Source organism: Chiloscyllium plagiosum, chromosome 16 (genome assembly GCF_004010195.1).
Source record: "Chiloscyllium plagiosum isolate BGI_BamShark_2017 chromosome 16, ASM401019v2, whole genome shotgun sequence".
NCBI lineage: Eukaryota > Metazoa > Chordata > Chondrichthyes > Orectolobiformes > Hemiscylliidae > Chiloscyllium > Chiloscyllium plagiosum.
In genome coordinates, this window is record NC_057725.1 from 56,106,752 (window position 1) to 56,134,314 (window position 27,563).

Genomic DNA, 27,563 nt, shown 5'->3' on the forward strand with positions numbered 1-27,563 from the left:
ATTTCCCTCTGACTAACACTATGGGCACTTTAGCATGGCCAATTCACCTGACCTGCACATCTTTGGACTGTGGGAGGAAATCTGAGCACCCGGAGAAAACCCACGCAGACATGAGGAGAATGTGCAAACTCCACACAGAAAGTCACCTGAGGCTGAAATCGAACCTGGGACCCTAGTGCTGTGAGGCAGCAGTGCTAACCACTGTGCCACCATGTGTAATAGAATATATGTTCAAACATGATAGTATTTGGATATGTTTACAGCACCAAAATCAAATGGTTCAATAAAAATCTGTGTGGATCTAGTGAAGTTAAATGAAACCATAGGTATGGCTTGCAATGGAGTTATTCAAATTCAAATGCAAGATCTTCATTATCATCATAGGCCATTACTCAAGGTGGACTGAGGTAAACCATCTACACAAAAGCACAGCATAGAATCCCTCGAGAATCTACTCAATTCTTGACAGTGTAATCTAATCCAAAGGTCCACAGTTTTCAAATGAACAGTTTAAGAGACTTGCAGATGAATACAACTTTATTCACATTAAAAATTGATTCCACGGTCCTTGAATGAATGCAGAAGCTTGAATTGAGATTTGTACAAACAAGGCATTACTGAAGAACATGATTGTGTAGACAGAAATAGAAAGGAGCATTTCAAACAGTCCAGAGATAATGTCTATATTCATAAAATAGAATAAAATCCCTACAGTGTGGAAACAGGCAATTTGGCCCAACAAATCCACACTGACCCTCCGAACAGTAACCCACCCTGACCTATTCCCCTACATTTCACCTTGAGTAATGCACCTAATGGGCAATTTAGCATAGCCAATTCACCTAATCTGCACATTTTTGGTCTGTGGGAGGAAACCAGAGCACCCAGAGGAAACCCAGACAGACAGAGGGAGAATGTCCAAACTCCACACAGACAGTCACCCGAGGCTGGAATTTAACCCGGGTCCCTGGCACTGTGAGGCAGCAGTACTAACCATTGTGCCACCATGCCATGTCCAAGCTGTAAATAAAGAGTTTGTGCACAAAGTTCCATTGACTTCAGCAGCAGTACTTTGAGAGATGAGTTAGACTCCAAACACAGAGCAAAACAGTAACTGTTATTAACAAATGGTAAGTAAAAATGTATTAGTCTAAGATTAAGTTCCCTCATGATCAGTAGTAACACAATTTGGAATCTTACAGGGGCTTGAACAACATGGTAGATGACAAGAAATCTGGGAAAACCATATGAGAAGTCCAGTGAGGCCTTGCTCAACATTTGGAACATTTTCCAAAAGAGTTCCAAGTGAGAGTCTGGCTGGGGAGTAATGAGACACCTATTTATGGGAATCATTGCTCATTTTCAGCCTCATTCTTGTCCAGCTTCCTATCCTAGCCTCTGTGAGGAAGCTGGACGTTGAGAATTCAGAAAGTCAGAGTGGGTAAACCATGCTAACTACTGGATCTCCATCTCCAGCATCCCAGAGCACATTCCACAGGCAGCAAGAACCTTGATTAGATTAGACCAGATTCCCTACAGTATGAAAACAGGCCCTTCGGGCAAACAAGTCCACACTGACCCTCCGAAGAGTAATCCACCCAGACCCATTCCCCTACCCTATATTTACCCCTGACAAATGCACCTAACACTATGGGCAATTTAGCATGGCCAATTCACCCAACCTGTACATCTTTGGATTGTGGGAGGAAACCGGAGCACCTGGAGGAAACCCACGCAGACACGGGGAGAATGTGCAAACTCCACACAGACAGTTGCCCAAGGTGGGAATCGAACCTAGGTCCCTGGCACTGTGAGGCAGCAGTGCCACCCACTGAGTCACTGTGACACTTTCCCCAGTTCCATGGACCTTGACATCAGACAATTTCCTGCCTCTCTGCATTATCATGGCTCATCTCTGACCCACGTGAAACATGATACCACATGGCCATGCTTCATCTCGGGGATTATTGGCAGCTATCGCAATGCTGCTGCATTCATGGAGTGGACCAGTCTGCATTTCAGGGATATTTGTTTGCTCTTTTAGCACTTGCTCCCTTTAAACCTGTCTGAACATTCACAGCATTCCTGCTCTGCCTTTTTGCATATTGCCCTTTTAACCAGAGCTGCCAGTCCTGCATTACCTCTGTCTTGCCTTGCCATTTAGTGCAAATACAAAGGTTATCTCTGTTGTCAGCAGTCTATCAAGAGACCTCTTGGTCAGGGGGTCCCAGTGCGGTAAGTCAAGGACAGCCTGCGATATCAGTCCAGGTGCTTGAACACCATCAATCAGCTACATGGGGAAGTCAGAAACGAGATGCTGTCCATATAACGGCTGAGGAGCTGAGTGTCAGGCAGCCCACTGCCTCTCTCGGCTTTTCCCTGCATTGTTGTGTGCTGTATTCTACTGTAAAAAGAGAGTGGCAGGTAGTAAGGGAGTTGTTAACAGTTGCTAGTGTTGATACAGGGGGAAAGGGCTGAGGTGACCTGAGTGGGTGAGCAGGCAGTGCAGAGGGCATGTAGTATTGGAGTTTTGGGGGCAGGGCAAAGTGAAAGTGAGTGAGTGAGGATATTGCTTGTAAGAGTGAGAGGGGTAGAGCACAATTCTTGATGGGCAATGGGTACAGGTGCAAAGGTAGAGTGTAATCCACTCTGGGATATCCAGGCAGTGGGGAGTTCTTTTGGCTTTGTTGAGTGGAAGAATCAAAACATCGAACTTGAGGGTATCAATAGTGGTGTACTAAGTAATTAATATGCTGTGTTTGGAAAGACAAATGAGAAAATTCAATAGGCTCTGCAGAGAGAAACTCTCCATGAAACTTGACAAAATTGACAGCCAAAAAAACACAAGTTTCAGCCCAGTGTCCCTCCCTAAGAATCTGTACGTCTCTGATAGCTATAGATATAATGCCCCAAACATGGATGTGACTAATAGTGATAGTACAACCTGCTCATGAAACCGTGACTAGAATCCCTGCTCAATGCCATTTTTAACAGGCCAAGTTTCTCTCCCTGGATTCTGTTTTGACTCGGCATCAGTGTGGTGATAAAATCTGAATGGAGAACCTCAGCCATTCGTTGAACTTTACAGAGTAAAACCCAATGGCACAGACCAACCCGAACCAAGAGAGATTTCACCCAGGCAGTGGGCTGGGTGTTTGGGCCACCTCTCAGAGGGCATCCCAACGGAGCCTTAGTGGTGTTGCTCCTAGCTTTGCAGGAAATGTTGGTATCTATGGCCACCCTCAACCCATTTCTCTACATCCTCTATTTGAGCTCAATCTCCTGGGGCATTTTCTCTGCAATTTCATTCTCTCCCACCAATTAAGAACCCATTCTAATCTCCTGGGCCTTGCTCCCTGAACTTCCATTAAGAATGAACCATATTTATTAAAGGCTTTATTTTGAACAAATACAGCAACACTATTGCATTCCTTGCTTTTATCCAGGTAGAGTGGGTGAGTAGACATGGAAGGGCCATATCTTGAGACGGGGCCTTATTGGTCATGGGAGAGGGGGATACCATGATGTGCCATGGAGATTGTTTGAAGAGACCATACCTTGACATGGAGAGCAAGTAGAGGATCCTTTGAACCCAACCTTCAACAGGATCCCTCATGCAAACAATGGTTCACTATACTTCTGAAATGCCTTTCTCTGGTAGATCTTGTCAACTCTATGATAATTGCAGGGGAATAGTCCATACCCATCTCCGCAATAAAGCCGGTCACGGTGGGAATGCTAGATGTAGATCTGTGACCTAAACCAACTACCCCTTTTTAAAAAAAGGCACAGCCAAAAATCAGAAGACCTGGGAATAGTGTGGGGATTCCTAGATTTGGGTCCCAGCTGCTATTTATGATGAGCTCCCAAGTGGAGCTGACATGGCAATAGTCTGACCTTGGCTGCAGTAGCTCAGCAATGTTCTACCTACCTTATAGTGGCCCACTGATCCAAATGCCTTCCCAGTGCCTCTGGAGACATAAAACCCTGCTCCTTGGTTCAGGTGTCAGGCAGCAATCGCAGGCCAATCACATTCAGGCATATCTGCTGTTGAAAAATCAAAGCATCATTATTATTGTGGCATGCAGTTGTTTTTCATATCCTGGTTAAATCACAGGAGACCCTTCCATTTTGAGATGCAACAAATGCTTTGGAGAAAACAGGATGCAAACAGTTCAGCACAGGTGGCACGATGGCTCAGTGATTAGCACTGTTGCCTCACAGCATCAGGGACCTGCGTTCAATTCCCGTCTCGGGCAACTGTCTGTGTGGAGTTTGCACATTCTCCCCGTGTCTGCGTGGGTTTCCTTTGGGTGCTCCGGTTTCTTCCTACCGTTCAAAGGTTAGGTGAATTGGTCAAGCTAAATTGCCCATAGTGTTAGGTGCATTAATCAAGGGTAAATGTAGAGGAATGGGTCTGGGTAGGTTGCTCTTCGGAGGGTCGGTGTGGGCTTGTTGGACTGAAGGGCCCGTTTCCACACTGTAGGGAATCTAATCTGATCATAAGCCTTCGAGAGGGATGGGAGTGGACAAGCACAGGTCTAGGGAGGAGCTAAATTTCAGCACCTAGTCAGTGCTAACTAGCCTCTGCAAAATTTAAATGTTGGGAACAGATGTGAAATGGAGTGCTAGGCTTTTCAGGGAGGGGAAGGATTTTGTTGTAGCACTATGTGTGCTAGCCTGTTACACTCTGGGAAAGGTCAACCGCTCAAAATGGGTATTATTCTACCAGTTTCTGCATGACAATCAATTGCTTTGGGATAGACTACATTTCTGAAAGTGGACTGTGATTATTTTTTTTACTCCACATCTCCACTTCCACCCCAAGCAATGCTCTTGGTAGGAACTCACAGGTGTCCCTGGCAATGAGGGTTAAGGGCTAAATGAGGCAAACCACGCCCTTGCCCATAATGTACTCCCCTCACGACAGGTTAGTTAACTCAGCTAGCTGGACGGCTGGTTTGTGATGCAGAGTAATGCCAACAGTGTGGGTTCAATTCCTGCATTGGCTGAGGTTACTATGAAGGACTCCTCTTCTCAACCCCTCCCCTTGCCTGAGGCATGATGGTTAAACCACCACCATTCATCTCTCTGTGATGAGAAGCAGCCCTATGGTCTTCTGGGATTATGGCAACTTTACTTCCCTCATTAACATCACCCATACCACTTAGCTGTCCATTATTAGGTGGTCATTATTGTGGACCCACCTGTGGTGCATCCAAAGTTCCCCTCACCTCCCATGATAATCTCCCAGAAAGCAGTCACTGTGCATTCACAATTTCTCAAGGAAGATTCCGGAATCCATAAGAATGAGAGTGTGACTCCTGGACCCCAGTAGATTCAGTGCAGAGCATAGAAAATGGAGCCCTAGCAATCTGAAGAAATTATGGCAGAAATCTATGACCAACAGCCTCACAATTGGCTAAACTTGATCAATTCCTTTCTGGGCTCATACAGTAATGTGCAAAAGAGAATGAGAATTCTGCTTAATCCCACTCTTTAAGCTACAAGTTATCTTAAACATGGAGATGCCTGGAGTTCAGATCTTTATCATTACTGCATTGATTCCTAGACTTTACAGACAATTCCATTCCTGCTAATGTAGGTCAGTAAATATGGGTGATGAGTGAGCAGGAATTTGGACTGAATTTATACAGGAGCACCGTCCAATAGTCCCAGCATTCAAGTTAGGGACGAGTCTGTCAGCATTAGCACATGGTTTGCAGTGGTTCAAGAAGGCAGCAGAGAGAGAGAGAGAGAGAGAGAATAAAAGAGGGAGAGAGAGAAATTAGAATCTTGGGGATGGTGCAGAGGAGGTGGCCTTGGAGATCAGGAAGAATGTGAGTGAGATGGAAGAATTTTCAAATCTGGGAATGATTTCTCTTGGGGATTGTGAGTAGGGGTTGGGGTCAGTAGGGGGACAGCAGTGGTTGGGCCTTGAGGTGCAACCAAGGTTTTGCACGCTCAAATTATCGGAGTCGTTCTGGCTGAGCTTGCCATGGGATTATCTGGTAGCTCAGTACCATTCTCCTTGCAATCCTCTTGCTCCACTTGCAATATGGTGGGCTCCTCTGGGTCTCGTCTGGCTGTGTGTGCCCTGTGAATCAATATTTGGAATTAAGGTGGATAAGGGGAAAAAGTGGAGACATGGTGTCACTGTCGCTCAAGGATTTATTGCAACGGGGTCAGGTGAATATTGTTACTTAGGGCCTTGCTTATTCTTGACTTCTCTCCTGCCGTCTACTGTTACCAGTAAGGTTAATTCCCTACCACTTTGCAAATTAGCCCTGAAATAGGAGAAAGCTCTGTTTCTGAAATGAAGGATGTAGATTTGGATTTTCAGTCCAGTCTGACTGAATGTGTACAATTCAAGGTTGTAGTGAATACTGTTTGCTGTTCTCCCTAATTCTTTTCCTGTTATATTCCATCATGGATTGTGGGTATTGCTGGCTAGGACAGCATTTATTGGCTGGGTTAGTAGCATAGGAGCCAATGTTGGCAGCAGATAGACAGATGACATAAATCTAGGACCCCTTGTGCCAACTATCTTTTAGAAGGAGCTAGAAAAATTGCAAAGAGCAAGAAAAATTGAGGTAAATGCATGCAATGTATACCAGATATGGATAAATGTTTAATGAGACCAACAGCTTCATAACAACTAAACCCATATGTGATGCTACAGATCTTTCTCCATCCAATTCACCCCTCAGGCCTGAACAACCCCTTTGTGACCAATGTCTAAAACTAACACAACGCTGATAAAATTAACGAATAGGACTAGCAGACTCGCCTCTTGGTCGTTTGTTCTGTGTCAGACTACTCTCCCACGAACCTGACCTTGAGAATTTTTTAAAACAGTGACCAATGTCTAAAACTAACACAACGCTGATAAAATTAACGAATAGGAAGACAGCTCAGCTGCTTCAATTCAGGTGAAAGTGAGGACTGCAGATGCTGGAGATTAGAGTCAAGATCACTGTGGTGCTGGAAAAGCACAACAAATCAGGCAGCATCCGAGGAGCAGGAAACGTCTCCTGCCCAAAACGTCTATTTTACTGTGATTTTCCAGCACCACTCTACTCTTGACTGCTTCAATTTAAGGTTTATTTGTACGGCAAGTGGAAATAAACTACTTTAGCAATGTAGAATAGAATAGTAATTTATTGTCACACGTGGTTTTACAAAAAATCCAGTGGATAGTACATTATGGATTCTCTCCGTGTCTACGTGGGTTCCCTCCAGGTGCTCTGGTTTCCTCCCACAGCCCAAACAAGTGCAGGTTAGGTGGATTGGCCATGCTAAATTGAACATAGTGTTCAGTTAGGTGGATTGATGTGGAAACTGCAGGCCTGCGGGGATAAGGTAGGGGAGTGGTCATGGATGGGTTGCTCTTCAGAGGGTCAGAGTGGACTTGATAGGCTGAATGGTCTGCTTCCACACTGTAGGGCTTCTATGAAGTGGTGGAAAAAGAAGCAGGATGTGGCAGGCCTGCTGATCAGAAGCAGACAGATCCAGGAGCTGAATACTTCCTACCTACTTTGCTGCCGCCAACTTAAATGTGTAAGTTTGAACACTAGTACTACCTGATGCATTTTTAAAACCCTTTAAATTACAGAGACATTCAATCACCCTGTGTAAAAGATAGGAGGATAGGCAAAATTAATTTTGTTTCAGTGAAAGGATTTCTTCAGCACCAAAGTATCAAAATCTACAATGAGGCACTCTTAAAGTGTTGTTGTCTCATCCTAATTAGTGACAAAGAAAATTGTCAAAGCAGAAAGAAAAAACACATACAGTTGCTGAGCTGTTGATAGAATATCAGTAGCAGTAAGTGAAATATTTGTAAAGCAGAAATACTCATATCAAATGACATTCAGTTAATGCCAAATTAATTAATGTCAAACATCATTTAATGTCAAATTAATTAATGTCAAAGACATATTTCACAGTGGGATGTTCAACTGTGTAGCAAGTACTTGGTTGAATACACAAACATTTCTAAAAATGTCCCATCCCCCTGCCTGTTTAGTATGTTTAGAATGAGGAAATACAAGGAGATGTTTTGATTTGCGAAGAGCTCAAGACAACAGAAAACTGATGACATCTTTGAACTGTTTGCATTGATTTTTAAGGCCGAGGTAGATAAACTCTTATAGGAGAAAGTGAGGACTGCAGATGCTGGAGATCAGAGCTGAAAATATGTTGCTGGAAAAGCGCAGCAGGTCAGGCAGCATCCAAGGAGCAGGAGAATCGACGTTTCGGGCATGAGCCCTTCTTCAGGAATTCAGGTAGATAAACTCTTAACCAACAAGGGAATCAAAGGTTATTGGCGCAGGCAGGAATCTGGAGCTGAGTATCCATCAGCCACAATATGCGAAGGAGCAGAGCAGGCTTGAGGGCCTGAATAGTCTACTCCTGCACCTGATTATTCTGTTCATACAGAAATGAAATCAGCTGTACAAGTTGCATTGAGTGCAGCAATGACCCGAAAGGATTCTGGCATTGTGAAAGACCTAAAAAGTCTTTGCATATGCACTATATTAATATCTTGCTTACAAGGGGCTTGATGTGATAGATATTGATAGATATAGATATTCTCAACATCGCTGTTGTTAAACTTGTTAATATGATGAAGTGTGAGAGGAATAGCTCAGTTGACACTTTTGCTTCTGAGTCAGACCAATGTGTATTTAAGGCCAATGCTAGGATTTCCAAACAAGCATCAAGGCTAACACCCTAATGCTTTAGTGGGGGTAACACCTGTGCTGCTAAAGATGCCAATTTTTTTAGATGATGTGTTAAACAAAGACCTCATCTGACCCCTCAAAAGAATTCCATGATACTAGTTCAAAGAAAACTGGAGAGTTGTCATGGTAACTGTCCTATACATATCTTCCAATCAACATCAGCAAAAGATTTGCTCATTTTCACATTGCTGTTAGTGGAAGCCTCCTGTGTACAGATTGATAGATGTGCTTCCTGTATTCAGCATAGGGAGTCAGTTAGTTTGGATGGCTGGTGTGCGATGCAGAGTGATGACAGCAGCGTGGGTTCAATTCCAACACTGGACTCTTTCTCTCAACCTCTACCCTCACCCGCGGTGTAGAGACTTTCACATTAAACCATCACCAGCTGGTTCTCTTTAATAAGAGAGCAGCCCACGGGTCCACTAGGACTAGGGTGACCTTTCCATTTCCAAAATATTTCATTGACTGTAAAATACCTTGAGATGTCTGGTGGTCATGAAAGGCACTATGTAAGTGTGAGTCTTTATTTTCTTCAGATGTAGAGCAACAAATTACATGAGCTGAAATTTTGTTCTTGAAGAAAGACCGTTTCCCAACATTATGATGCAGGAGCCGATTACTGCAGATGCTGACATCTGTACTGAAAACAAAAAAAAATGCTAGAAATCACACAGCATCTGTGGAGACAGAGCAAGCTAGCGTTTTGAGTCCAGGTAACTCTGCACCAGAGCCAATGTCGTGACCTTGTATGCTGACTTGCAGTGCCTGCCTACTCTACCTTCATGATGGGGTAGTGAGGAAAGGCTGGAGTCAGGGTCATCATCTACTGAAGCAGACCTTTAGACGGTAACAAAGGAAGGCAGACCACAAGGTGGGCATGTTAGAAGCCCTGCCTCCATTCAGTCCATCTTTATTCATTGGGGCATCAGTCCCGTTCTGTAATGAGTGTGAGGCAGCAAACCTTCATCCCTTCATTCCTCAACCCCATGCATCTTCACTTCTCCTTGTTCTTATCTCCCTTCAGTTCATGGCCTAAGATCATGCCATACTCCTCATTGATCTATGCTCCCTCTATATCTCCCATGGTCACTCACCATTTTCTGAACTCGAAATGCTAATTTACAAGTATCCATTTTGTACAGAATTCATAACACCTATGATAACATGGGGAAATCTTTGAGATGTTTAAAAAAAATGGCCAAATTAAACAGACCACCATTCAGAAGGGCCACTTCAATTCTATAATTCTAGCGCGGTTGTAAAACTGTCAAACAAAATCACAATTCCCTTGAAGGCTGGTTTAATCATCACCTGCTGAGCTGAATTTGTCAGGGGTGTTTAGAACTCAGCAAAGCATTCATAATGGGAGTCCATTGTAAAACTCTGTCAACATAACCTCTAAAGCTGAATATACTAAAGCGTTTGGAGTCACTGAAAAATCACAGCCTTCTATTCCAGCTTTGAAGAAGTGAAACAATTAAGACTCAGCTAATCAGATGTTTGAGCTGACATTCAATGAAAATATTAAACCACAGGGTTCAACTGACACAGTCAAACCTAAATATCAACATTGTTCAACATAGAACATAACTTTATTCACACAATAATTTACTCTAAACAGCTGAAGACTCTTCCACTTACAATGGAATAGTAATATAATAGTCACTTATCTTTTAAGGATAGAATCTTCTAATCAATTACTGCATTAAAATAACTTAGCCAACAAGCATTTTATTATGATGTGCAAAGTTAGCAATGCTTGAAGTTAGAATTTACCTGTCAGAAGGCTCCCAAAGTACAGAAAAGGAATTCCCTATAGCTCACAACACCTCTAAGCTTTTGTGAACCTCAGTTCCTTCAGACTTCATCAACACTCCAGGATTGGCTACTCTAACAATGGAGCTGGCAAAGTCAGGACCAATGAATGCAGGCTTTCCATCTGCGCTGCTTAAAGTAGGTGTGATGGGAAATGGGGGTGGGAATCCCAGAATCAGGTCCTGCCCACCATCTCCCTGTCACTGTGGATAAACATCCGGACACCACCACCACTTCCCCCCACCCCCTACCTCGTGCTGAAGTAGATTCGGAGCACAATCCACACTCTTGCAACCGGACTAGGATGACTTTCTTGGGGCAATATCCTTATTCATGAATTTGAACTCAGGCATGCGTTTTTAGCAGATAATAGACCTGAACAAGCCAGCGAATGTTGATGTGTGGGTGGCTAAACTGGGTTACCTTGCAGACTCAGTCAGTGAAATGCATTAGCTGAATAAAACCACGCAAGGTAAGAGAGCTCACATTATTGCTCAGTGCAAAAGAATCGAAAGAAACTGGAAAGTTCTTGTTTCTGTTTCAAAATCCTGGAAATCCCTTCCTAACAATGCTCCAGTGTATCTACATTAAATGGATTGCTGCGGTTCAAGAAGCTCAACACCATCTTCTCAAGGACAACAGGAAATGAGAAATAAATGTTGCCCCAGCCTACATTCCATAAATAAATAATATTAATAATAAATTCCTCCATTCAAGGAGAATACATTGATTTTGATGTAATTAAACTACAGGTGCCAGTGCATCTTTCAGATTTACATAACAAATAGATTATTATTTTCCAGGATTTATGACATCTGCCTCACCCCTGTTAGCTGCAAAACCCTCTAGTGGGAATATTGAAGCTAAACTTCTAATCATTATTTCACCACAATGATTAGAAGCCCCCAGTAATATTTCATTAGGTGGTTCCCTCATAACTAAGTTTGGTGGATTGGCCATGGCTGTGAACATTTGCATGCTGTGTTCCTTCCAGAATATCTACAATATCTTGAGTTTACTGAGCACTTTTGCTGAAGGGAAATAGGTGAAGCATACAACTTCACCAGGAGAGCTGGCATCCCCAGCGTGAATGATTCCTTTACCTGCAAAGAGATTACTCTTTGTCCAACTTATTAATACAGCAAAGTACCAGAACGGAAACCTTGGTGTACAGATTCATAGTTCCTTGAAAGCGGATTCGCAAGCAGACAGGATAGCGAAGGCAACATTTGGTATGCTTGCCTTTATTAGTCAGTGCATTGAGTATAGGAGTTGGAACGTCATGTTGTAGATTTACAGAACATTGGTTAGGCCAAGCTGCAGTTCAAAGAAGGTATCTCACTTCTACCTTCCCAAAGGCAATAGAAAGGAGTATTAAGGCTCTGCAGCACAGTGATAGTATCGCTAACTCTGAGGTTGAAGGTCCAGGTTCGAGCCCTACTTGACCCTGGATGTGTGTCATAACACATCCAAAAGTAACTAGAAAGCATGTGAATGAACTCCTTCAAATAACCATAAAGATCTTTAGTATTGATGTTAAACTGAATTACTTTGGAAGCCTGTGCTAGATCTGGCTTCTTAATTTCACTAGGGATTATACATCTTGGTCCAGTTTCTCCAGCAAAACCATACTTGGTGTATGCAGTTCCCAGGTCAATGAGGATTCCCTGACCATTCCACCCCAACTACAAGCTGCCTGCCCGTGGTACTGTAACCTACAACATCAATAACTTGCAGAACGGAAGTGTCACTGACAAATTAACTTCAATAGATATGAGTGAGGTTGCACAGTTTTATAGGAACAATACGGAGGCCACAAATCACTTGGAAAATATATGTCAAAATGCGGTAGAGGAAGACAGGGATTTGGTGCACAAACAAACAAATCGCTGAAAATGGTTATTAGTGAGGCCATTAAGCATGTAAACAAAACCCCTTTAGTTCTTTTCAAAAATAATGAAATGGAAGAAAAGAATTAAAGCTAAGTTAAACTTGTGTACGACCTTGGTGAGACCACACATCCGATCACTTCTGGTCGCCACATTCTTAAAAGGACATGGAGACACTAAGATGATGCAAAATGTTGTACCAGCATGGTACTAAGTGGAGGTGCAACGCCTATTAGGAAAGTTTGAATAGTGCTGGGGCTCACTATCTCTGGAAAATAGAAGACTAAGACCTGATTGAGACAGAAGATTAAGAAAATATAGGAGAGGTGTGGAGAACCTTTTCACACTCATGAGTGAAAACAGAGCAGGGCTAGAAATATGCAGATAGTTACTCATAAAACAACTATCAGTAGTTTCTAGTTTTTTTTAGTTTCTCTAAAAACTAGAAAATTCATGATTTTCTTTTACCTCAGGAACCATTAGGATGCAGAAATATCACAAGAAGTAGTTGACATATTCTTGGACTCAATGTATTGCTAAAGAATATTCACGGACTCTACAGAAGTAAAGAAAACATTAACTTTATTTAAAACCTATATCTTGCTGCAGCTTCAATTTGCTATGAGGCTGCAAGAGAATGAAAATTCGCGTGACTCTGTATCTCTTTTTGCAAAGATAATGTCTCATTAGCATAGCCATAGTCTGATTTAACCACTTTTACTGCAATTAATAGATAGAGATATAGAGATAAAGAGACACATTCAAAGTCTATGAGTAAATGAGGAAGAAGTGAATAAAAAGATATGTTGGTGAATTTAAATTGGAAAGGATTGGTGGAGGTTTGTATCAAATATAAATACTACCAGGTTGGGTTGAAAGTTTCTGTACCTGAAAGCACTTCGTGACTTGGTACATTGAAGTTTATTAGTCAGTTAAACCCTATTCTGTGACCTTTTTATCCTTCTGCATTTTGTTGCACTCCTCCTCTGATTTAACACCACCTCCAACTTGTTATCATCTGTCCATAGAGCTACAGTGCGGGTTTGACACAACTCACTTTGATAATATGCTTTTGACAGTGTTTTGTAAACTCATGTTAAATGAACACATGAATTAAACAATGCTAATTGGGACACATATACTTACAAAGTGATCATTTTAGTTATTTACACTTTGCTGGGGCTTTTGTCGCATAGTAGTATGTCCCTACCTCTGAGTCAGAAGTCTGGGTTCAGGTCCCACCCTACTCTAGAGGTGTGTTATAACATCTCTGACAGGTTAATTAGAAAATATCTACACATTGCTTATTGACATTAAGCAACTTGCTATTTTTTTTTTATTGACATGTTTTTCTAATCAACCTGCTCAGAGATGTTATTAATCACCTCTGGAGCAGGTAGGACTTGAATCTAAGCCTCCCAGTCCAAGGGTAGGGACATTACCTCTGCAGCACAAGAGGGAGCCCAAATACCCAGCTCAGTTCACTTCTACCAGCAAGCGGGAACATCACGCCTTGTCCAGATAAGGAGAGAGCAATGTTCACGAACAAACATTTTCAATGTATTTCCAATTAACACAAATTCTTGTTTCCTCATGATCTCTATTTATTCACTCACAGTGTTGGCACCTTAATTCAGTCATCATTAATGTCACATTAACTGATTTGATGAATTAAAACAAGAATTTAAAATACAGGAAATTGGAATTTAAAATAATGCTGGGAATACACAATAGATTAATGTCGATTCAACCTTCATCTTGTCATTCACCATAAGTCAAGAATATTGCGGCTTTGTCATTTCCAGCCAAGTTCAATTTGTACATGTATAATCCTACAGCAGAGTCATACCAACATAGAAACAGACCCTTCAGTCCAGTTAGTCCATGCTGACCCAAACTAAACTGGTCCCACCTGCCTGCTCCTGGCCCATCTCCATCCAAACCTTTCCTATTCATGTACTTATCCAAATGCCTTTTAAAATTTTTTAACTCTACCTGCATCCACCACTTCCTCTGACAGTTCATTACACACAAGCCACTCTGTATGTAAACAAAGTCACCTCTCATGTCCTTTTTTAAATTTTCTTCTCTCACCTTAAAGATTTGCCTCCTAGTTTTGAACTCTCCCATCCTTGCTATTCATAGAGTTCAGTTGGAGAGAATGTTACTTTCTCAATACATTCCTCTTATTCAGATCTTATGGAATGGATCTCAAATCAGAGCAGAAAATGTGTTCAAAGAGAGCCATCTTCATAGCTGGGATTAAACATTGTAGCCCTGTGTTTCCAACTCTCACTTAAAGGGAACATGGTGCAATATCACAAGCACAGGAACTGGTGAATTATCCATCGAATTCTAATGACTAACATTCTAGTTCCCGTGACAATACATTTGAAGGGAATTAAAAATTTAGTATTCCAAATTCACATCACATAGCAGCCTTTTTAGTACTCATACCTTTTCTGAGTGCAATAAGTCATGTCTCTGAAGAAACAGGGTACACTGGTGTTACATCCTAATTAACTTGACCTACTTCTTTAAGATGATTAATTTTAACAGGAATGTTTCATAAAACTCCACCTGGATACAATTTGTATCCCATGTACGATAGTGCTCATAATTCAGCTTAACCCAGATTCTAGACAGATTGCATAGAATTTACTGCACAGAGACAGGCTATCACAACTCTAAGTTGGTGTTCAGGCTGTACACAAATCTCCTGTCACATGCTTAATTTCAATCTAATAGGACATCCTTCCGTTCCTTTCTCCCTTAATGCATCCATCTTGATTCCCTCTAAATTAAACTATGCTACCAAAATGATAACAGGTAAGTGTTTAGAGCAGTTAAAGGAGGGCTGGAGAAATCAGGTCCAATGGTTGTAGGGGGAGGGGGTTAGAAGAGGCGGAGTGTAGGTGTCGGATCTGGGGAACTGGGATCCAGCAACGAGGGAGTCAGGTCAGCTCAGATGGAGGGAGTGGAGGAAGGTTGAGTCATAGAGTAACAGAGATGTACAGCACGGAAACAAACCCTTCAGTCCAACTCATCCATGCCAACCAGATATCCTAAACTAATCTAATCTCATTTTGCCAACACTTGCCCCATATCCCTGTAAACCCTCTATATTCATAAATCCATCCAGATGCCTTTTAAATGTTGTAATTGTACCAGCCTCCACCACTTCCTCTGGCAGTTCATTCACACACGTACCACCCTCTGCGTGAAAAAGTTGCCCCTTAGGTCCTTTTTAAATGTTTCCCCTCTCATCTTAAACCTATGCCCTCTAGTTCTGGACACCCCCAACCCAGGGAAAAGACCTTGTCTACTTACCCTTAGCATACCCCTCATGATTTTATAAACCTCTATAAGGTCACCCCTCAGCCTCCGACACTCCAGAGAAAACAGTCCCAGCCTATTCAGCCTCTCCCTATAGCTCAAACTCTTCAACATTTGCAACATCTTGTAAATCTTTTCTGTACCCTTTCAAGTTTCACAACATGCTTCTGATTAGAGGGAGAACAGAATTGCACACAATATTTCAAAAGTGGCCTAACCAATGTTCTGTACAGCTGCAACATGACCTTCCAACTCCGGTACTCCATACTCTGACTAATAAAGGGAAGTAAATGCCTCCTTCACTATCCTATCTAACTGTGACCCTACTTTCAAGAAACTATGAACCTGCACTCCAAGGTCTTTTTATTCAGCAACACTCCCCAGGATCTTACTATTAAGTGTGCAAGTCCTGCTCTGATTTGCCTTTCCAAAATGCAGGGCACCTCACATTTATCTAAATTAAACTCCATCCGCCGCTTCTCAGCCCATTGGCCCATCTGATCAAGATCCCGTTGTATTCTGACGTACCTTTCTTCTCTGTCCACTACACTCCAATTTTGGTGTCATCTGCAAACTTACTAAGTATACCACCTATGTTCACATCCAAATAATTTATATAAATCATGAAAAGCAGTGGACCCAGCACTGGTCACAGGGCTCCAGTCTGAAAAGCAACCCTCCACCACCACCCTCTGTCTTCTACCTTTGAACCAGTTCTGTATCCAAATGGCTAGTGCTCCCTGTATTCCATGAGATCTAACCTTGCTAACCAGTCTACCATGGTGGTCAGGTTCTGTGTAGGGTTGTGTCCCAATGGTGGTCCTGGGACATGGATTGTTAGGATTGGTAGCATGCAGAGCCTAATTCTTTTAGCTGCAGTTACAATCACAGTTACAATCAATCTGATGATAATATAAAATGATAATCTATTTCTGAATGCAAGCTTGGATTCCCAATGAAGTATTTGTCATGCCACACTATGTATGTGCCCTCAGAAGCTTCTCTTTCTCATTGCCCATTCATTACGTGCACTATGGAGAACTCCTCCTGGTTGGCAGCACTTGAAATGGCGGCACAGTGGCTCAGTGGTTAGCACTATTGCCTCACAGTGCCAGAGATCTGGGTTCGATTCCAGCCTCAGGCTACTGTCTGTGTGGAGTTTGCACATTCTCCCCGTGTCTGCATGGGGTTCCTCTGGGTGCTCCGGTTTCCTCCCACAATCCAAAGGTGTGAAGGTCAGGTGAATTGGCCATGTTAAACTGCCCATTGTGTTAGGTGCATTAGTCAGGGGTAAATATAAGGTAGGGGAATGGGTCTGGGTGGATTACTTTTCAGAGGGTTGGCGTGGACTTGTTAGGCCAAATGGCATGTTTCCACACTGTAGGCAATCTAACAACTGGGCTTAAAATGTGGTTCCAGCAGTGAAAATCCTGGAAAATCTGGTCAATACGAGCATTTCTGCAGCTGGTGAGCACATGATAATGCAAGCACAGTGCCATAGTTTGTACCTAATGTGGTGAGCTGCTTACAAGTCCATAAGATACCTTGCTAAATCTCAGGGAGAGAAACCCTGAATGAAACTGCCCAAAATGGACAGTTAAGTTTTGGTACAATTTTGCCAAAGTTGCTTTCTGGTGCAACGATAGGGAGAGTTTGAAACTGAGTGGCAGGGAGAGTCTTTTGAGTTAAAGAATTTCTACCTGACATTGGACCCCTGATTGGTTGAGCCACAGAATGTTGCAAGTGAAGGAACAAACACCCAGAGTTGTCCATTTCTCCTCTCTCTCTCTCTCAGTGCAGGGGGAGAAAAAGACAGAAAAAAACCCAGAAAGAAGAACGCCAAGAGAAGACCGAGATTCCACCCACCTCCCAACCCCCCATCAACTATCGTAGCAAAGAATGACCATCACACTGTAGACAACAGTATGTCATCATTGCCAAAATTTAAAAGGATTGTGAGAATTAATTTTCCACCTTGTGATTCAGACTTTTGGTCTTTGGAATTTTGTTAAACATCTAGATATTCATTTTTCACCCATAACAGTTATTTAAAAGTTTTGTGTTTTACCTGTCTTAATCATGATTGAGTGTTAACATATTTTTAATGGGATACAGTTTAAGACATATAGTAGTAGATTAGTAACCGTTACTTATCTTTACCTTTTGCTAAGGTTAAATATGTTACAATGAATAGTTATTTTTCTGTTACTGACAAAGCCTAGTAAGGATTGTTTTCAGGCTCATCACAAATATCACCAATAAATCCACCAACTCCCACAGTTACTTTGACTACACATCTTCACACCCTGCTTTCTGTGTAGACTCCACTCCATTCTCTCAGTTTCTCAGTCTTTGTCACATCTGTTTCAATGATGTCAGCTTCTAAAAGGGAGCCTCTGAAATATCCACAATCTTTCTCAATCAAGGATTCCCCACCACCGTGGTTGACGGGACCCTAGACCATTCCAATCCATTTCCTGCACTTCGGCCCTCACCCCTTCTCTTCCCTCCTGCAACAGCGATAGGTTTTCTCATTCCTGATGAAGGGCTTTTGCCCTTCCTGCTCCTTGGATGCTGCCTGACCTGCTGTGCTTTTCCAGCACCACTCTGATCTAAACTCTTCTTATCCTCACCTACTATGCCACACCATCCACAACCAAAGGGTTATTAGCTGCCATTGCTGCCACCTCCAATGGGATGCCACCACCAGACCTTTCCTCTCTCTTTCCAAGCTTCCGCAAGGACCTTTCCTTCCAGGACATCTTGGTCCACTCCTCCTCCCTCCCAACACCCCCATGGCGCCGTCACCTGCAATTGCAAAAGGTGTAACACCTTTTCGTTTACCTCCTCACTCCTCAGTATCCAAGGCCCCACATACCCCTTCCAGATGAAGGCACAATTTTCCTGGCCTTCACTCAATCGAGTCTACTGTATTTGCAGCTCACAGTGTGGTCTCCCCTACGAAATACAGACTGAGCAATCACTTTGCAGAACGCTGACATTCTGTCTGAGAAAAATCACCCTGAGCTTCCTGTGGTCTGCCACCTCAACACACCATCATGTTCCTTGGTCTACGTCTCTGTCTCAGGCTTGTTGCAGTCCTCAAGCACAGCTCAGCGCAAACTGGAAGAACAGAATCTCATTTTTGGCTTGGGAACCAAGTAACCTTTTGGACTTAACATCAATTTCTGTAATATTTGAGCTGAGCACCTTCTCCCTTGGCCTTTCCCCAACCCCCTCTACATACACACTTGGTCTGCTACTGCATATGACCCATTGTCAACCACTAATGCTCCCTATTAGCAGCTATTCATTCGCCCAGGTTGATCATTACCCACTCCTTTGTCTGCCCAACTGTTGTTCTCTCTCTCTCTTTGGGCTATGTCTCTACCGAATGTACACTCCCACATCCCCACTCTATCTTCAGCATATATGCCAAATTATTCCCAACTACAATCAGTTCTGAAGAAGGGTCATTGAACCCAAAACGTAAATGCTGTTTTCTCTCCAATGATGCTGCCAGACCTGCTGAGTTTCTCCAGCAATTTCTATTTTAGTTCAAGAATTATTTTTGCCCTGAATATAATGTTAATGTAATATATTCATTCATATAGAATTGCAACAGAATAGCAGGCCATCAACAACATTGGACATTTGGTGGTGTAATTGGCTTTTTATATATTATGGAATGTCTTGCAGAATAGCAGGACATGATTATCAGTTTAAAGTTAAAAATCACACAACATCAGGTTATAGTCCAACAGGTCGTCCTAGTTAAGTCATTACAATGGAAATCTATAGTACAGCACCTCAACACCAACTGTAGAAGCTGGAGTTGTCTGAAAATGTTCCACACATCACTCTTAATTAAGTAAAATCTAAATAGAATCCTAGACAACTTGGCCAAGCATAGGAATAGCAAACCTCCAGACTAGTTCACAGCTTCACTCCTTTGTGCATTACTCTTATCTCACTCTCCAAGTGTCCCTTGTTCTCAGGCAACCCTTAAATAAAATATATGAAACACAGAGTGCAAATTAATTAAATATAATTTCAAACACAACGGTTTACTACTCATGCAATTATAAAATATATTCATGCAATTTAAAGAGAGTACAGATGTCCAACTTTATTGAGATATATTTAAAGGATTCAATACAGAAATATAAAATGTCTATGCAAAGTACAGTCTCTTGATTAAATGACAGAACATTTTTCATGAGAATATAACAGATTCACCCCCCTGTTGCCCAGGAGTCATTGGACTCTAATGTCACTTGCAGTTTGCTCTCGAGCACTTATCATTACTCAAGGAAATTTCATTGGAACACAAATGTCAAATAAAATTTAATCAAATAAACAATTACTAATTAACTGTTAAAATTAATAATGTTGCAATTCTATATTAATAAATGTATTACATTAACATAGAAAGCAATTCATTTATTGTTGATTGCAGCTAGGAAAACTTTGTTTTAAAAATGTTTCGGTGCATTTGCTTCCAACTTTATCAGCACTATACTAACTGAGTCTGTGAACCTTGAACTCTGGCAGGGATGTGAAGTGGGAAACGCAATCATGACTCTGGGTTCTGTTGGCAAAATTAGTACTGCAGTATGATCCAAGCAAAACCTTCTGACAGCTTTCGTGTCTTTCAGCTGATAAGGCATTCTGGCTCTGTTCACCACTGGAACTAATAACCTGAGTGAGATCAGCACACATCCTGGGAGAATATCAGGCTGCACTATGACTGGGACCAGATTGTCCCTGTCCATGACAATGTTGTCAAGATTCTTTTGCATGGCATCATCAAATAAAAGGGCAGATGAAGAGTTCTGGTTAGATCATCAAAATGAAACAACCAGAATACCTTTTTGTTCAAAATTCACTTTTTTTTGGTGTTTCTATGATTTTCAAGATTAGCTTTGGAGAATACAACATGATTTTATTGCAGATACCAACAATCGGATGGGAACATGCCCAGATCAGATTATTGACCATCAGCTATAGCATAAAGTCCCCTCAGCTTCGGAGGAAACAATAGGATTGATTACTGTTGTACCATTCTTGTAAGGTTTAGCTTTAAAACTGCATTTATAACATTGCATCAAGCTTGCCTCAATTATATAACAAAGAAGGTACCATTTTTAAAATCCATCTTTCTAATGGTGCCTCTGAAGTGATGTTTCCACCCGAGTATCAGGTATGCCGAATCCAACTCTAAGATCGCCACCAGTTAGATCAAAATTAATACACATACATGGCAGAGAGGAGATTCTTACCTCAGCAATCTTGAAAATTTCTGAAGTGGACATTGAAAACGCACTTCATTAATTCGAATTGTATTCTTTGCTATCTTACAATTACTAATAGCAATGTGAAAACTGAGGCACTTTCTTGTAATAAAGAACAAGGACCATTTTTCAGGTGATAACTTGTATTTAAAACACAAGTGGCAGAACTGGAAAAGGGAGAAATAGGATCATGAATGGTTGAGAAAAGAGGCCATTCGGTCTTTCATGTCCGTACTGTCTCTCTGCAAGAGCAACTCAGCTACTCCCACTCATCTGTCCTTTCCCTGCAATCCCACAAATCCCTTTCCTTCACAGAATAAATTTGAAAAATCACAATTGAATCTGGTTCCAGTGTCCCCTTTGCCTGTATATTTCAAGTATCAACTATTCTTATCTCAGCAATCATGAAAAGTTCTGAAGTGAATGTTGGGCACACACTTTATTAATTCAAATCAGATTCTTTGTGATCTTACAATTACTAATAGCAATGCATTCGCCCTTTAGTTTATTGCATTTTATTCTCATTTATTTTGCCTAATAAACTGGTTTTGTTTCAAAAATCATATCTGCTACATTGCATGCTTATGTTTCAGTGAAACCATATTAAATTAGGGAAAAATAAATTGATCTAACAAGTCAGAGTTGAGGCTGGGATTTGACCGGCCTAGTAGTAACACCAGCTGGAATCTCAACAAAGGAAACCCCTTTCAACTCTCATTAGAATAAATTAAATGAGAATGGAAATTTTTTGCTCAACATTCTATTCTAATACAATAAGGGTGCAAATTTGGCTAATAACTGATTAAATTAAGACTTCAACTGGAATGAACTGATTTGAAGATCCATAGAATTGTATGTTCTGTTTGAAATACATTTAGAATTAACATCTATTCAACCTACATTTTCTTTGCAAGTCTTTTATTTTTAATTAATCAAATTGTTGTGCATCTTTTGTACATGCTGATTGCTCTAGATTCCATGTTTTGCAAACTGTTTCAGAAACAAAGAACATTAAATATTAGGAAAGGTTTAGAATGCTGTGCATTGAATGTTATGTCATACTGTTGATATGATTAAAGGTCTTAGGTTAAAATTCACTCTTAATTTCATTCATGGGATGTGGCCTTTGCTTGTAAGGTCAGCATTTATTGTCAGTCCCAATTTGCCTGGAGTCACATGTAGGCTAGACCAGGTAAAGACTTCTCTTTAAGAGAAGCTGGCAGATTTTCTTCCTTAAAGACCAGATGGGTTTTATTTTTACAATTGACTGGTTGCATGGTGGCCATTAGACAAGTTTTTCATTCCAGATTCATATTGAATTCAAATTCCACCATCTGCCATGGTGGATTCGAACCAATGTCCCTTGAATTTAGTGTTCTGGATTGTAGTGATATTACCGCTATGTAACTGCCTTCCCACATGATGAAGCTCATTTGAGGACATAGATTGCAACATTTCGATTAGCCCATGTTGAAGCAGCCAGTATATGAACTTTTTGCATTCAGTTCATATCAATGACTATACCATGCAGTGCAGTACGGGATGAACAGCTGATCAGTTACATGTATGCATTGGACCAATGAGCATGGATGGTTCCCAGGATACATCAATAAGCTACCCTTTTTTCCAACTAGCTGTTCTTTCTTCAAGGAGATGTGCACTCATTCTCCAGCATGTGCTGCTGGAACTGTGTCAGAAAGAGTGGGATGGGTGGAGTCACCTGCCAGCTGCCCAAAACTCTGATGCAACATTGGACACCTTGGAGGCCGAAGGAAGTGAAAGGCAATGTTTTCTCAGGAGCCAGAAGTCAAACTCATGGACAGGAATAGGAAGTGGCTGGAGAGGTCAGTCTTCAAAGTCTGCCACGAGACCATGGCTGCAACGCTAGAAGACGCTCAACTATCTCACACAGATGGTCAAGATCACTAAGTCTCTAAAATCACTTCATGTCTACTGCACCTCCATTCTCTCAGACAACTCAATATTCTCACAGCCCTGTCAACCATCCATCAGCGACTTGGGCTCACATTTAACATGCAGATATCCTCACACCTTATCCTCACACACCTACCAAGGTCCTGGGGAATGTTGCTCAACAAAGAGACCTTGGAGTGCAGGTTCATAATTCCTTGAAAGTGGAGATAGGATAGTGAAGAAGGCATTGGTATGTGTACCTTTATTAGTCAGTGCATTGAGCATAGAAGTTGCAAGGTCATGCTGCAGCTGTGCAGGATACTGGTTAGGCCACTTTTGGAGGACTGTGCACAGTTTTAGTCTCCCTGCTATGCGAAGGATGTTGTAAAACTTGTAAGGGTTCAGAAAATTTTTACAAGAATGTGCCAGGGTTGGAAGGTTAATGTTGAAGAATGCTGGAAGCACCAGCCACTAAGACAATGTCATGTGGGCTCAGAGAAAGAAGAGCTTATGACCATCAAGGATTAAGGCCTAGCATCTAGATTTCCTCACAGTCCCAGTAACAATTGTCTTTATGTCATTTGTATACAGTAGATATAGTGCAATGAGTTCATTTAAGACAGGAGCATTTTACTCTGAGATGATCAAATGGCTTTCCTTACACAGACCAAGTAGGTCCAATAGATCTTACTAAGAAAGAGAATGGTGACAGCATATCTCTCACATAGTGCTGATGATTCATCTCACAACAGCAGTCGCCACTGTAATGTCCGAATCATGAAAACCAATTTGTGCACTGCACCTTTGCACATACAACATAAAATAAATAACCAGAGCATCAGTTTGACTTGTTTGAGGAGTAAATCTTGTCCTGGCCACCACAGAGAAAGTAAGTATTGCCTTGGGATTTGTTATTCACATTTTAGAGGATAGCTTCCCCATTGGCTTTGGAAGTGTAGCACTCCCTCAGTATGGCATTGAAATGTCTGGTTGGATTTACACTCAGATTTCTGGAGCCTGATAGGGTGTACAACCATTCTGAGTTGCATTCTCATTTGATGTTGAAGGTGGAAATAGGGTCAGAAATGAAAAAGGGTGTTTTTTCAAATCACTGTTTTCCAGTGCCCTCCTGACTTTGGTTTATTTTTGAGTGATGTAGAATCATAGAGAAGTACAGCACAGACACAGACCCTTTGGGGTCCAACTCGTCCATGTCAACCAAATATCCTAAATTAATCTAATCCCATTTGTCAGCATTTGGCCCATATACCTTTGAACCCTTCCTGTTCATATACAAACCATCCTCCACTACTTCCTCTGGCAGCACATTCCCTAAACAAACCACCTTTGTGTGAAAAAGGTGCTCTTTAAATTCCTTTAAATCTATTCCCTCTCACCTTAAACCTATACCCTCTAGTTTTGGGTTCCCTCACCCTAGGGAAAAGACCTTTCCTGTTCACCTTATCTATCCATACCACTCATGATTTTATAAACTTTTATGAAGGTCACCCCTCAGCCTCTGGGGCTCCAGGGAAAATAGCCCCAGCCTATTCAGCCTCTCGCTGTAGCTCAAACTCTCCAAATCGGCAACATCCTTATAAATCATTTCGGAAACCTTTCAAGTTTCACAACATCCTTCCTATAGCAGGGAGACCAGAACAGACTGCAGAATTCCAAAAATCCAATGGCCCATACAGTCTTGAGAGGTCAGGAATGCCTTGGATCATGATCCCAGAAACACCACTTCTCTGAGTTTGGGTACACCATTGAGAGCCTTATAGGAAATTGGAATGTCATGCCTTGTCCTGACTTTTGTTGTGTATATTGAAGATTCTGTGACCCTTGGGAGAAGCCTGCTGAAAAGTCATGGCCATTCTGACAGTTAAGTATAAATCATAGATGTTCTGACATGTAAATATTTTGACAACTTCAAATGTCACCTCTGGATGCTGTTTTGTCACGTATTTGCAGTTTCACTGTTGTGAAAGAGCTAGTCATGTAAAAGTCAGTTGAATAATCCATTCTTTGAAATATTCAGCTACATTGGAATATTTTTTCCATTGGATAAAATTGCATTTAAAACTGTAAAAGATATGTTGGAAAAACTCTTTCATTGTGTTTTGGAGTGTGAATTAAGCATCAAAGGTATTTACCTTTGAAAAAAAAATTGCCATGCTGTTGTATGTGTAAAAATCTGATCCACTCCATTTATTGACTTTAAAATGGAAGACACAATAATTGTAACTTAAAGAAGAAAAGATGTGTTTATAAGTTTAACAGACTTATAAGTTTACATTTCCAATAGTTTATTGAGGTAGCTGGAACAATTATGAATGCTTGACTGCATTGCACAGGTTTCAGTTCCACTTATCTTAGCAGGGGGCTATGTTCACAGTTCAAAGGCAATTTTAAGAGGATATTGAAATTTTACCTGTCTTTGGTTGGGTTACTGAATAGATATCTGTTTGTTTATGTAACCGATTGACCCCTTGAGGTAATATAATTTTTTAAAAGACCTTTAGGAAGAGAGACTTTTCAGTATTCAGTATATTTGAACTACAATTCTATAAGATTGTGCAAAGTTTTTTTTCCCCCCCACTAACTACTGAACTCTGGCCATCATGCTAACTGGAGGTGAGTGGTTGCAGAAGATACATGGGGAAGAACAAGTGGAGAATGGAAGTTTTGAAAAGCATGGGCGCCTGAAGATCAAAGGAATTTGAGAAGGGAAGAGAGCATTGGGGTTATGGCAGAACATGGAGGGTGGATGGGGGCTTGAAGAGTGAGGTTTGGGGGCATAAGAACAGTATTGGGAGCTGGGCTGGTGTCTCTGAAAACTAGGTTTGCTTGTATCCAGCCTGTCTCCAGACCCACATTATTCCCACATTGTTTTATTTCTTACAACCTGTCTCCTCCCCACCCAAAAGTGCAATGAGACTGGGATTTGGAGAAATGCTTGGGTTTCAGAAATCGGGAATTGGCCCATCTCACATTTTCTAAGGCATATTTCTGCATAAAACAAACCATACTTGCTCACACTGTACGTAAATCCACATGGAAGCAGCTTTCATCTGTTAACTTGCTATATGTGTATTGGAGGTATTTATGCATGATACTTACAAATATTGAACAGACTGCATTGTCTCACAAACATAAATGAAAGTACTAATATAAAGATATTCCAAATTTCCAAATAGTCAATACAAATTTAATTTAGCTGGTCAACTTTGAAAATGAAATGAGAATCAGCTGGAGAATGGATGAAATGGGGATGATTGGGAGGACACAGCTGAAGACACAAATACATAGCTCCCTATCCACTGATGTCTTTCATTAAAAGCCGGGCTGTTAGTGCGTGGGTGTTTAATCTGGATTTCTGCAGCGTTACCAAACACATTCTGTGGGAGACTGCTCTCCTGAGGGATAAAAACAACTGCATTTTCCACATGTAAAATGCCCTATCTTGCAGATTATACAATCGGACCCATGATCTTCATTACTGCCCTCTGCACTGTAAATTTAATTTACCTAATGCCCACTGGTTAATTGTTTTTGTTTGAACTGAATGAATTATTTGGAGGAATCCTGAAGCAGATTTAATGCAATCGTAATTACAGGAGAGAGAGAGAGAGAGTGGAGGATTGATCCATTTTTTTGATCAATTTCTAATTTCTTTCATTCACACTTTTGTATTAGTAGATTTATTTTCATGCCCGGGATCCTCTTATTTAGCTCAGGGACAAATTAGCTTCAGATCAAATTCACCTAGTTTCTCACACTCTCCAGAACATTCAGGTCACTTCTAATAAAATAAAGCAAATAAAATTGGAAAACATGCAGTTACCACTGTCTCTTCACAAGTTTAGAGAGAGGTTTTGAAGATGGAACCATTACAGCCTAGTATGGCAGATAAAAGGCTCTGACTATTACTTTACCTTTACTGTGACCAATAATTATCAAGCAAAGTTATAGAAACAGAAACTTATGAAGGCAAAGTAGGATATCCATACTGTTGCACAGTAAGGAATCTAGTATCTGAAGCAAATAACAATGTTGTCTTATTGTACAGTAAGTAATCCTTGCTTTGTTCATTCAATAGAGTTCCTGTGACAAATCCTTTATTATTTGTATATGACTGCCATACAGTTGTGAAACAAATACTCACTCTATCATGTTCAGGTGTTTCCCTGCTGAATAAGCAGGACTGATGTAGCAATACACAGTGAACGCCAAATAAACAGATACCATATACTTGTAACAAGATTAATGCCAACCCTGGTGAATAATTATGAGCTCCCAACTATTCTGCAGTGTGTAACTCTGAACCTGTTCAACAAGCACAAAGTTTACACAGGCAAACAAGTAATCTCACACAGAGGACAGGCCAGCTTGAGGAAGGCTGTGTGAAGTTAGAGATAAAAAAAATTGGCAGAAAGCCGCTTAAACCAGTAGCTGTCAGAGATGGCTCAACAGTTAGCACGGCTGCCTCACAGCACCAGGGACCCAGGTTCGATTCCAGCCTTAAGGGACTGTCTGTATTGAGTGTGCACATTCTCCCCGTGCCTGCG

At 41.4% G+C, this 27,563-nt stretch overlaps 1 protein-coding gene across 6 annotated transcripts in view; it reads right to left on the minus strand.

The window, feature by feature from the left end:
• Positions 1–27,563, minus strand: part of syt12 (synaptotagmin XII) — a 206,552-nt gene that overhangs the window by 45,199 nt on the left and 133,790 nt on the right. For 3 of the 6 annotated variants that reach the window (XM_043706175.1, XM_043706170.1, XM_043706172.1), the window contains exon 2: positions 3,932–4,047. The gene's annotated coding sequence lies outside the window, so the exon portion shown is untranslated. Of the gene's footprint in view, positions 1–3,931; positions 4,048–9,223; positions 9,364–27,563 lie in introns of those variants that run through there. The other 3 variants (XM_043706171.1, XM_043706174.1, XM_043706173.1) reach the window with 2 other exon arrangements.